The sequence below is a fragment of the Corvus moneduloides genome, chromosome 7 (assembly GCF_009650955.1).
Source record: "Corvus moneduloides isolate bCorMon1 chromosome 7, bCorMon1.pri, whole genome shotgun sequence".
Lineage (NCBI taxonomy): Eukaryota > Metazoa > Chordata > Aves > Passeriformes > Corvidae > Corvus > Corvus moneduloides.
The window spans coordinates 25,813,398-25,827,128 of NC_045482.1; positions in this window are offsets into that span (position 1 = coordinate 25,813,398).

Sequence of the window (13,731 nt, forward strand, 5' to 3'; positions counted from 1 at the left end):
TATGTCTCGTAATACTCACCAGAAGAGGATCTGAATTTCAATGCATTTTTAGAGGACTTGTTGATCAATTTGCTCTAACACTGCCTCCAGAATCTGATGATACATCAGTACAAATATGGGCAGGAGGATGCTATGGCAGATGCAAATAGAGATGACTATATTTGTAATTTTGAATCTGGTCTTTAGTGACATTCATAAGCAAGGACCTAAGCTTCTGAAAACATATTTTGGATAATATTAAGAAGATTTTCTACTGTGGCCATAAGAAAATTATTCGGAAGAGAGGAATTTTTTTGACACCTTTAACCCATTGAGTGAAAGGTTAAACTGAATAGATTTAATATGTGCCTTGAGAAATAAAGCTTCCGTGTTTTGAAGGATGGAAAGAGTTTGTTGCCTTTTTTCTTTTCTTTTTTTTTTCCAGAGGAACAAATTCTGCCTAGTTTCCAACATTAAAGGAAATTCAGCTGAGTGAATTTCAGTGCAATTCTGATCTCCTGAGAAGCAAAAAGGGAGCTTTAAGAACAGAGAAAACAAGCCAAGCACTTTGGATGTAGCCTTGAAAACAAAGTTGAAAACAAAGAATGAAAGAATGACATTATTTACACTCAACAAAGGTCACAGTCTGTAAAGCACTGAAGAATCCTGTATTTTAATACAAAAATGTGTAGTTAAAAGTGATGTTTGTCTTGGAGCATTTTATAGCTGGGGCAGCATGAAACACGGTGTCTTTCAAAAGAAAACTTTTAGCTGACTAAAAAACAATTGGTGTTTGAGTTCCCCAACATTCAAGCCAGTTTCTCAGAGCATGTTGCATGAAACCTTATCATGCCAGCTGAGCATCAGTAATGCACACTCTGTAAGTCCCTGGGGAGTCCCTCACATTTCTAGAAAGAGGGGCTAAACAAGGAGGGAAATTGTACAGGATCTAAGAAGAATGGGGAGAACCTCATAAAAACAATTTGACGCCTGTCTGCCTTGGAGGAGAAGGAATGATGCTGAACTAGAAATGTATTTATAAAAACTGTTCAGAAAAAAAGCCCTCCAAAGTAACAAATTAATTTCGAGCTATCAGAATTGTAGTGAAAATTGGGACATATTTCCCATAAATATCACAGACTACAAATATTCTGGTCAGCTCTCTCAGTAGTTAAAAAAATAAGGTCCCATTATATCTTTTTATTAGGCATTGAAGATGATGCCATATGTTAGGATCTATGTAATTTCTCCAAGATTTGAAATGAAGGCATTTGATCAGAGATTTGGAGATGGACTCTTGTCTTGTGGTCTATGTCTTCCTCAATTGCCTGAAGCAGTGTATAGCTTCTAATGCAATGCATGCCTGCTAAATGACTTGCCAGACTGTTAATTGCTCTTACTTATTGCCAAAGGCTGATGGCTCTGTGCTACGTTAAGAAGATAAATATGTGGAACCTGTCTACTGCCTTACTCTTTCATCAGCCCAGTGAAACCATAAAATGCAACCATTCTAAGGTATAACTGTGTTTTCTACCAAGGAGGGACAAGGGATCTGAAATAAGAGAAATGAGTGGTGAAGGAAAGTGTAAGGCCCAGTTTAGGGACCAGGAGGGTCATGTTGGCTGGAGAACCAGACATTTCCTGGAAATAAGGAAAAGAGTGTTTTTTCCTAGATTCTGCAGGACTGTGCTCTGATCTGGGGTCTGTGCTTGAAAAAAGATGTAGGAATACAATGCACTATATAAACAAATTAATCTACGTGAATTTTGAATGCACCCAATCTCGAGGCTTTCTGGCTCCATCAATCAGCTTTCCCAACCTGCCTCCTCCAGGAATTGGTGCGCTCTGCAGCAGTGCTATAACATATTGCTGTTTGGCATGAGAAGGAAAAATCTTAGATCAATTTTGCGAATGACTGACTTCTAAAAAACATCATAAAGTGTAGCTCATAGAAACAAAAAAACAATGAAAAGTCAAACCAAAGAACAGAGTCCTAGAGGCTCTGATGTGTCATTGATGCAAATGACTAGAAGATCCAAGGCTTAAGGAAATTAAAATGTCATGCTTCAGTTCAGTTATAGCACTTAAAGGTATGTTTATTTCCCACTATTTATTCTTGCAATCTTTAATATGCTAGCAAATGTCAAGGTAAGTGTTATTCTTGTTCATTAAAACATTTTTTTGGATCAATGCTTTAATGATGTGCAAGGAGAAAACAATCTTCTCCATTTTTTTCTATTTTGACAGACAAATTATCTTGCCTATACCTTCAAAGAGATCTGGTGATAACAGAAACATCTTTTACCGTATATTCTAAATATTCATTAGAAGATCTGAGCAGTCAGTGATTGCTCATGAGACAAACCCTTATTAGAGCAATAATTACAGTGGGAAACACAAGATACCCAAGCGCTTCTCTAGTTTACTTCATCTGCCTTTCCAAAATGTTACACTCAGACCCTGATAGCTCTATGGCAGAACCTCTTCATTATTTTAATTTTCTTTAATAGCTGAGTGAAGACCAAGTCCTTCCTAAGATAAATCATTGCTTTGATATCTTCTTTCCAAGTTACAAAGTCCACACCAAAGTAATTTATTTTTTCAGTTAGGTCTCAATTTGGCTAGCAAAAACTGTATTTTGGCAGAAAACACCAAACAAACCATTCCAAGCTTCCCAAGAAAATAATCAATTTCATTGCCTTTCAAAAAGCTTTTGATGTCAATTAAAGTGCATGAAGACTTGCTTCATTTAGTAATCCTCATTAATAACTCTGGTATCAGGTTTTGAAGACTTCTGAAAGAAGTTTTCTTGAAGTAAACTATTTGTATGCAATTAATTGGGACTTTTGGATCATCCGTCTAGTAGTCAACTGAGCCACCTATGAAATATTTATTTATATCTCACTATATATCACCATCACTTGGAAGGATTATCAGAACTGTTCTGACAAAGCTTTTGCTTGCATAATACCTACCAGTCATGAATGAAATATCCTTTTACAACAGTTTTGATTTGCCAAAGTCAAAGCAGTTACTGTAATAAAAAGTGAGTGATGAGGTCTCTGACTCATTGTATGATTATTGGTTTTCGGGGGGAAAAAAAGGAAGAAAAGTCTGTGATTGATTGATTCATAAATCCAAGTTGGATAGATGTAAACTTCTTAAATGCTGAACTACTCCTTTTTTTTTTTTTTTTCTCCTAAAAAACATGCCAGAAAATGAGAGAAAAAAATCAATAAGCAAAGGGGCCTACTTTTAATTAAATTATGCTTAATATTTGAGGCCTTATCTAAATGCTACTAAATTTCACAGAATTTACTGGTGGACCTCCGTGGGCTGCAGAGAGACAGCCTGCCTTGCCATTGTCTGCACCACAGGTTTCAGAGGAATGTCTCACATACTGTCACTCCTCTCTGGCTGCTGTTGCCACAGTGCAGGGTGCATGAAAGTCTATAAAAAATATGATAGCAACATCTATTTTTAAACCTCCTGGCAAGAGAACCATTTGGAGGAAAAGAAGTCTAAGCATAGCAATTTGAGTTCAGCTGTACTCTGGAAGCTAGAAACTTTGTTAAATAAATCACAAAGATTTCAAATGGCCAAGCATCATGATCATCTCAAACTACTCCTCATTTCTTTAAGTCACACTCCTCTTTTGCATTTTAATTAACTATTTACCATAACAACCTTTATGTTCCACTCTCTTTAATAAATCAAACATTTTTCCCTCTAATTTACAACTGACTTCATCTATGGTATTATATTTTTTCCCTTCTTTCCAGCTCTATCTCTAATTCACCTCTCTCTTCTCTGGACCAAGTGAGGTATCTCTTTTATTTCAGAGCTGGAGTTTTGAAAATTGTTCCGTGGAGATGGATATTGAGCTCTATTGAGATATATTAGCTCCTTCTGAGCAGGTGGTTGTGAAATTTTAGCTCTGATCTATGAGTATTATTGCATTATAATATGGACAAAGCTTTTTTTAGATATATTGGATTTGTTGTGTATAATTCATTGTAAACCTCAGTTCAGATCTCAAAAGCTAATGAGTTGTCAGATTAAATATTGTAAGTTATTATTGAAGGATTAGATAACAAAGCACAGAACATCACTGTGCCATTGTCTAAGGCTGTGTTATGTCTTGAATACTGAACACACTTCTGGCCATCTCATCCCAAGGGATTTAACAACATGAGTAAAAGCACAGAGAAGGGCAAAGAGGCATATCAAAAAAAATAGAATGGCTTACATAGACCAAATGCTGAGTAGAAAATAGGAAAGAATTTTAGAGTATACAGTAGGAATCCTTGAACTATAATAGGAAAAATGTACACAGAATGTGTATTCACTATCTTACAACACAATAACTAGGAACCGCTGCAATCAAAAGGTAACCAGATTAAGCAAACAAAGATTAAATTTTCACCACAGAGACTGATTCAATTGTGGATTCGTTGGTGCAGCATGTCTGGAGGACAAAGGAAAAAATGGATTTGAATGGAGAGAAAAGAAACTCATGGAACAAAACTCTTCAGAATGCATTTTCACTTGACTGTTGTGACATGGGTAAAGTTTGACTCCCAAAAGTTGCCTTGTCTCTGGTAGGGAAATACTTCCTGGAGTATCTGGAGTTTTTTCCTTTTCCTCAGTGCTGGAAAAAAACAAAGGCAAGAATGGGACTCAATTAAGGTCAACAGCAAAGTTAATGAGGCTGCAGTGATAACAGAGACCAAAAGTAAAAATGTTTTTCCAAAGATGTCTTTATTAAGTTTTTAATGCAGATCAATCTTTCTTTAAAAAAAATGAAACAAAAAATACAAACAAAGCAAAACATAAAACCACCAAAAAGCCAACAAAAAACCCCACCAAGAAACAACCAAGTTTTTGGAGCGTCAGCTCACTTAATCTTAGGAATGAAATCTGAAACTGACTTTTTTTAACATGGCTTTGGATGCATACTCAGATCACCAAGCTTTTCCAGCATTTTTAGTGCTGCAACCCATATTGATTTCTCTCTGGCTTTTATAAGGTCACTAAAAGTGAGTATCACAATATCATAGCCTCCATGCATAATTCAGCATTTGTTGACACAGAAGGCAGCTAAATAAAGGCAATTTGATTGCTTTTAGAAGAAACTCACAGAGACCTTATTTATAGAGTTGGTGGATAAAATTGCCATTCTATTTGTCTTAGATTAAGAAGAAATAAATGGAAGATTATTTTAAAACAGTTTATCTGCTTAAAATATTGCACTTGCACCGTAGTCTTTTCTGCTGTTTCCAAAATCCTTTCTTGAAGATGATTATAAATCTGTTAAGGTATTTTTTTGCCTCGAAGAAAGATCCCTCATATTCATCAGTCTAGCACAAAAAGAACAAAATGATGCATGCTTTTTTATGGAGATTTGACTGATGAAGGGGATTCCTTCCTTAAACAGCTATTATAAATGACAAAATCCTGAAAAAAATCCCTTTCAAAACAAAGAAAGGAACAACCTGAGAACCTGAGAACCTGTTCATTGACTAGAGCAGTTCCTCCATGCTGTAAATTAAATAATGAAATGATTCTGCTCTAAATCCTTGAGTAATTTGGTCCTCTTTCATCTGCATCTCTACTGCTAATTAAACTGCTTCAGTTGGACACTGAAGGCCTCTAGTTCCAGAAAATATTAGTGTCAAAATTGAATCTCCATATAAATGGCCTGTTAAGGACCCCAAAAACCCTGAGCTGCCAGACTGCTCTGAGGAATTGCATGCAGCAGGTGCTAATTACAGCAACCCAAACACAGAAGTGCATTCTCACCCTTTAGTATCATGGGCAGTCAGGTTCCAGCAGCCACGATCATGCCTGCAGCTATCATTTATTACTGAAACAGCTTATGCTTTCAAACAGAGGAAGGCATGGTAACAGAAACATACTGCAGTTAAAAATGTTTCATTAGAGACTCATTACATTTTCTGAATTAACACCACAAATAGTTCTAAAAGGTCTATGATTTGGATGATTATCAAATTCGAGCAAGAGGTCCTAATCCATATCATCTACAGGCTGGTCCTGTTTTAATACTGGAAAGAATCCTTGTAAAAAGGCAGTAATATTGCAAAATATAAAGATATGCTGGGAAAGCACTGATTTCCCATGCTCCCTCCCACAGAAATCTTGTTTTACTTTATGATGCTAAGCCTTTAGTACAGTAGAACTGTTTTTTCCCCTTCAAATCTGTGTTTTCAGTTCTTATTTTGAACTCTAGCTAAAAGAAACTTGAAAAATTGACAGTATCCTGCAACATAGTTTCAAGGAAACAGATGCTTTTATTTTCCTGAAACCTGGGAAAAAAGGCAATTTTTGGTGCCCTTGGAAGGGAAGCTGAGGAATCCATTCCTCAATATTTATTTATTTTTTCTTATTTTTTCTTTCTGACCAATATAAACTCGCTATTGCCTGGGCCCCTTGGGAATTCTGATTAAGGCAAACTCTTATGCAAAAATCAATCTTTCAATGGCAGGCTTTGTTAATCTTCCAAATCCAATTTCCATTACTCACATTCCAGGGTTATTGATTATATGTCAAAATTCTCAAGTCATCTGTAGGGCTAACTGAATTTCTCTGTGTCTAATAATTTAATTGTTTTCAAAAACAGATGTGTCACTTCCATTGAATGCTAAAATTTTGTTGGAAATATCTAAGGAAATGGCAGCAGACACTCACATAATTATTCAAAAGCATTTAATTACCTAAACTTTCACATGGAACTGCGGTGAGATGGTGAGCATGAAGGGGTGACAGGGTGAGCAGACTGCATCGTGTAAGCGAGACAAGTACTGTCCTGTTTCTGCAGCTTTGCCACAGGAAACTTTCAGTTCCAGTCAGATTTTGAGGTGAGCAACAGGTATTTCCTTATGAAGAAAGTTTACCATAGCTCTAAGTGAAGTTAGGTTGTATTTAAATGGATACAAATGGCAGAAATTCAGAGAAAATGAGAGGGGAAAATGGCTTGTGTGTAATTATATGAGCAAAAATATTGGAATCGAATCCCCTTCTATTTATCAGGAAGGGATGAAGGGAGTAATGAGCTGTGTATTGGATGTCAAAACTGCCTATGAATTAACCAAGGACCTGCAATCCTTTATACGTAGACAAAAGTATTACTTGAATTAATTAATTTAAATTAATTAAACTGAGACTTATTGGAGTGATTGAAGTCACTGGCATAGTTCACATATGTGAGTAGAGTTTATTCAGGGAATGAGAAGAATGAGGGAGAGCATGCACCTGTGTGTGTCAAGCAAAAATGTAAAGATACTTTATGGTCATCTTCCTAATGCAAGGTGGCCCTGGTGAAAAACTGGGTGCTAAGGAACCACAGAAGTCCTCTCAGCACTATTATGGAGGGCATTTCATTTGAACCATCAAAGCAAGATCAGGTTAAAGGTATTTTTATGAGCAGCTGAATAAAGCACATAAAGCACAGTCCAAGTCCAGGCTTTACTGCTAGCAAGGGTTTTTGACACCTAGACCTCTGCAGGCAATGGAGCACATCAACACTCAGATAATTTTTATACAGAAAGCAGACAAACTTTTAGAGGAAGGCTCTGTAGGTTTCATTCTAATCAAGTGGTAATAACCCATTGAGGTTATTAGAGGAGAAAATAATTTGACTGAGAGTATCCACAGAGAATGCACAGGGTTCACTCCAGAGGAAATTGGGAAGAGGAGTGGCAAGGCCCAGTTCTATTATCTTCACTTACTCGGTAGATAAGACTTCCCTAGTAGCTGCTGCCTGAAAAAAATACGTTGTAATTTATTTTGACCATAGGATACCTTCTGATATTTTCTCACATTGCTTTCTCAAAAGCAAGATTAGGAAGGGTTTTCTGATGAAAATACTGCAAGGTAGGTGCAGAGGTGATTGATAAAAACTTACTTTCTCTTTGGACAGCCATTAAGGACTCTGGTGTTCTTTAAGAAGTATAGGAATTAAATTGCAGGAAAGGAGGCTGAAATTTCAGTCCGGAAAAATATGTGGCAGTAAGGATTGTGAAGCACTAGAAGAGCTTACATAGAGGAGAGATGGAGTGTTGTTTACTGTTAAAAGACCTTAAGAATTGTGTAGAGAAACATACCAGAAATTATTTGGGTAAGGGTAATGTCACTGTGATTTACCAGAAGGAATAGAATGAGCACTTGAGGTGTTTTCCGAGCCTATAGTTGCAAGATCCACTGATTTTTCAGGGGCATACAATAGTCTGTTATTAGGTGCTTTTCCCATGATTCTAAACCATAAAATTTGGGGTTTTGTACTTTGAGAGCATTTTCACACATGCACAACACAAATTGTTCTAAACGGTAATGTTACATTCTTGTTTTTAGGTATCTTTTGAATGTGTGAAAAACAAGAGCATGAGACAAAAACATGCAAAATACTAAACTGTAAACAGAATATGCAATCGATTCTCCCAGTCAGAGAGGGTTCAGAATTCATAACCCTGTTCAATAATTCACAAATCAATTAAAATAACATTATTATTCTCTCTTTCCACTTAGCAGTAACGATGTGTAAAGGTCACTTGCCATCTAGTTAGGGAAAAGGCAGCAATTAACATCAGAGTAAAATCAGAATATTCATTTTCTGTTACACAATGTAAGCGTGACATGATTTTGTACTTGGATGGAGCCCTCAGCAATAGCAGGGTTGAATTTTCACCTCACAGAGAAATTAAGGAAGAATCCTTAAAATGTTGCACTGACACTAGAAATTTTGTACTTGCTTGTAAAAACACTGGGAGCCAAAGATGTCAGAGATGACTGGAAGCCTGACTCCTGTTACCTTAAATGTCAGCAAAAAGACTTTTAGGAATAGTTCTGAAATATGAAAGTAGATACTTTTCTACCTGGTACACTTGGGCCCCTGCAAGTGGGAATTCATGTCAGAACTACGCTAGGAATTGAAGAATTAATGCTTTGCTTCTGGAATGGGGCTTCTTTGTTTTATTTATTTTATTATTATTTCTTTTATTTTAAATTTTATTTTTTTTTCCTTTTTTACTTTTATTTATTCTATTTTTATTTATTTTATTTTATTATTAATTTACTATTTATTATTTTCATTTTTAATTTTTATGTTTTAAAATTTATTTATTAGTTTTATTCTTTATAATGTTTTATTATTTTGCTTTAATTATTTTTAAATTTTATTTTATTTAGATTTTTTGGTTTTATATTTAATTCATTTATTATTTTATTTTTAATTTTTATTTTTATTTTTTTTATTTTCTAATTTATTTTTATTTTGTGTTTTGTGATTTATTTTATTTTATTTTTTATTTATTTTTTATTCATTTTATTTTTAAATTTATTTTTATTTAATTTAGTTTTATTTCATTTTGGTTTTATTTTTTAATTTTTAATTTTTGAAATTTTATTAGTTTCTTTATTTTTCTTTATTTTACTTTGGGTTTTTATTATTTAAATTTAATTGTATTTATTTTTATTTTTAATTTTAATTTTATATTTAAATTAATTATTCATTTTTAATTTATTATAAAATTTATTTTCTACATTTTTAACCTATTCTTGTTTATTTTATTTTACTTATTTAATTTAATTTTTTGTTATTTTTTCTTGTTTTTATTTTTTAATCTTTAGTTAAAAAATATTTTATTAGTTTTATTTTTAATTTACTATTAAATTTTAAAATATTTTTTATTTTTTAAATTTTATTTTATTTTAATTTACTTTCCACCAACGAGTATTTCCCAGTGAAATTTCTCATACCATTTTCTCTCTGGCCTTACAAGCCACAGGCTGTGGAGGTGAAGGCTGAATGCACTCAGAACCAGCCTGATCTTGCTGTGGTGAGTGGAGCTACTTTTAGATTGATAAATCCCAGCAGCTGCCCTTGGACACCCAGGGTTGGTGTGACTGTGCTGCATTCCCGTGGGAGCAAGTGAGATTCACCTCCTGTGCTGGCTGGGAGTCTTGACACCTCTGCATTCTGCTGCCTCTCTCTTACTGTGCTTCATTTCCCAGTCATCATTTGAAGATTTTCAGCAGTTTCTGACAAGTTTGTGCCAAGTATTCAGTGGCTTTTTGTGGCTCCAGATAAATCTCAGAAAATAATGAGAGGAAAAGCTACTTTTTTTCCCCGGTTATAAATGTTCTTTTCAACAAACCATAATATTAATGTTTATGCTTTGAAATGTCATCAAGTTGCTAAAGCTGCATAGGAAGAAAGGGATAAATTTGATCTTTGCTAAAATATGTCATTTAGGTAGTGTCACTTTCAGTCTTCCATCTTTCTGGTTTCAATTTACTATCACAAAATGTTTTGAAAGCTGTTAACGAATTTGTATTGATACATTTGACCTCAAAGATACTGATTTCTTTCTTATTTTAAGGAAATAAGGGAGAGGAATAAAGGGTAATATTTATTAGTACTGTCTGCAAGAAACAGAGACACGACCTCATCTTTATTTACTGGTGCCAAGGAATCCACATGGGTAAATTCATGTAAAAGGCCACCAAAAACTTGCCTTTGTGTTCTATTAGAAAGTCTTAGGAAGATTCCAATCCCTATGAAACTGCAAAACGTTGTGTTTTTTTCAATCCCTATTATGTCCTGGGAATAAAATATAATTTGTGCTTTTTTCCCCCCTCACTGTGAGAAAGCAAACACGAAGAATCAGATGTCAGGCAAGAGTTTTCTCATTCATCTTTGATGAGATTTCTTTCAAAAACAAACCAGCAAATCCTTTCTATATGAACTCCATAATTTTCAAGTACAGAGTTTTGAGACACTAAACAGTTTTGAAAATGTAGTGTCACATTTTTCTCTTTCTTTTCTAGTGACACATTTAACAAATGTTAAGCATTTCTGTCATTCCCATGTTAGCATATGAAGTGTGAAAATTAATATTACCTGCTAATTGAAAGGTAATTGGTTTGGGGCTAGCAACTGTCACTCCATCAGGGAAAATAAAACCCAAACTCTACGTCTTCTGTTAGCCTGCAAGAAGACGTAGCATGGATGTTGTCTGGAAAAATCCATCTGTAAATTAATTGAAAAGGACATGTAGGATGAGTCTTATGAACCCACCAGTTGAATTCAATGAAGGAGCAACATAGACTTCTAAAAGTACTCCTCTTCTAGAAAGAGATTAATGACTCTACTAATGTACACTGCTATTGCAGAAAATAACTTTGAGAGCCAACTAGAACCCACAGTGGGATCTCCACAGAGAGTGAACAATGTTGCTAAACTGAGATCTGTCCTTTCCCTACCTACTACTGAAAGAAATCTGTATGTAAAATGTGAGGAAAAGTGAATGCATCAAGAATAGTTTCAAGTTTTTCTGCAATCAGTACCTAACACATCATACTTGGTGCATTACTGAGATGTCAGGTCTTTTGATTCGTTCACAAAATTGGTCTCAGTTGTGCACTGTTAACTTCCTGGAAAACACAATGGCTTTCTGCCACATAGTTTCACCCACTGAGCTGGGAAGAGCTACCCTGCTTTTTGTCTCCAGACAAATTTTCGTAGCCCTCCTCTTGTAATGGTTGCAAAAATATCATCAGGGTTGTGGGTGGGCTGAAACTTTTCTACTACAACACCTTGATCTCTTTTACTGTTTACTTGCTGCTTCTTCATCTCCATCTTCTATTTATGCTGAAAATTATGTGGGTTAAAGACCACCTTTCTATTCTGCATTTTCACATCACCGAGCAGCAGTCTGGACCCAAAGTAGGAGTAATACAAAACGTTATAATAAATCATTTACTATGTGTTCCTTTTTTTAAGCTGTTGGAAGGTCTTTCTCTTAGTAAATTATATGGGAGAAGATGACAGAGATGAGAGATGCAAAGAGGAAGCTCTAGGAAGTGAATATAAAAATTTTTTAGATTGTTTTCTCTGAGCTATAAACAGTGTATAAATGATTAAAATGCACAGGACAGGACAAATAAAGTCAGGTCTTTTAGAGACATTAACATACAGTGATGAAGAGCTCAGACCAAATTTCACTGAAGGCACAGGGGCATCCTCCTGTTGTCTGTGTTTGGCTCTAGGTCTAATCTTCTTAGCTCCAACAAAAAACCACCTCAATATGCTTCATCATGTATATTCTAGGTGAATGGATGTTCTAAGCTGAACATTTGTGTCTGAAGTTTGTATTATTTTCCTGAACCAAAATCCTGAGGAGGAGGGATCCTGTCCTCACCATAGTCCATGGTGGTTTTAAAATTTAATCCACTTTGGCCCATGTTTTGCCATTTGTATCTTCATAATTCCCTGGATCTTATTTTGTTTGTCTTTCATGTCCACCAGCACCCAACTTTACTATACAAGGAAAGCTCCTCTCCTGATTTTTTTGTTTTAAATGATCTGTTTATTTCACAGTGACTTCAATTTTGGCTGGCTTCAGTGGCAGTCCTACCTGTTCAGCAGTTCTGAAAATCAGCCCAGGGCTTTTATCTCCTTTTTCTATTTATGCAAATAAATGTCAAGTATTTTGCTATGAGTAATAACATGGTACTAAGAATAAAAGCTTTATTGGTTATTGTAAGTGCATTATAAAGGCTTTGTAGAGACACTAAATTCAATTATTTATCCAAAACTAAACAGAAATTAAGATCTTTCAACTAAAGTTTAAGAGCATTACTGGAATACAGAACTATTTGGTTATTTTGCTACACCTAATAATGAAAAGCAGGAGACAACAGCAGGCAGAGTTAACAAAATGATCACAAAGGAAAAGTGTATAAATATGTATTCATATGTCTCTATATATTTAATATTACATAAAAATAATGAATCTTGACATAAAAGTGCTCAACATAAATTTATTTGCAAAATAATATATTGTGTTGATTATGCATTCCTTGGTATCATTAGCAACATTTTTGATTAAATATTGGTTGAAGTTTTAAGGGGAAACTTTCTGTTGAAAAAAATGAATATAGAGAAAATACATTACCTGGAAGGCGATAATCAACACAATAAATTCACCATTTCTAACTTTCCTCTTTACGTGTAAATCGTTGCTCTTTCCATGATATTTACTACAGAAAGTATTAAAAGAACAATTACCCAGTCTTATCAATGTAATTAAAACATTGCATTACTTACAGAATAAACCCCATAGTGTATATTTATAAGGTTCATAAACTCACAGGCAGCCTGATAACTTATTAGCCATCTGCTTGGTTTTTTACACAATTGATTAGAAGATTTTATCAGGGATTGACCTGGTGAAATACCCTTTGAACTTTTTATAAATGCAAAAACTTTTCCAGGAGAAAATACACCTGAAATAGCCACAGGAAATATTAGGTGAGAGGGAATTCAGAGCCATGGGGATAAAAATGACTTCATGAGACAAGAACAGAATCCAAAATTCCTGACTGCTCCCTCCAAAGTGCTGTCCATTAAATTGCATTAGTGTAATTGCATAACTCTCAGGTCTTGAACCTTCTGTTATTTCAGTTCTGTGTCCAGTATAACAAATGCTGCCTTTTTAAAAGTACTTGTAGTCAAAATGCAATTTTGGGGGGCTTGTTATAGAATGAGAGGTTATTGTTTAAAAGACAAAAAGAAAAATAAAAAAGGTGCAGGTCACTAAGTAACAGGAGACATCAGATCCATCAAAAGGGCATTTTTTCCAATCTGATAGAATATGCTCATCTTTTCCAAGCAGGTGAGTTTTTCTGAGTAATTAGGAAGATGTGATCTTGAATCTAAGTAGCTTTTCTGAG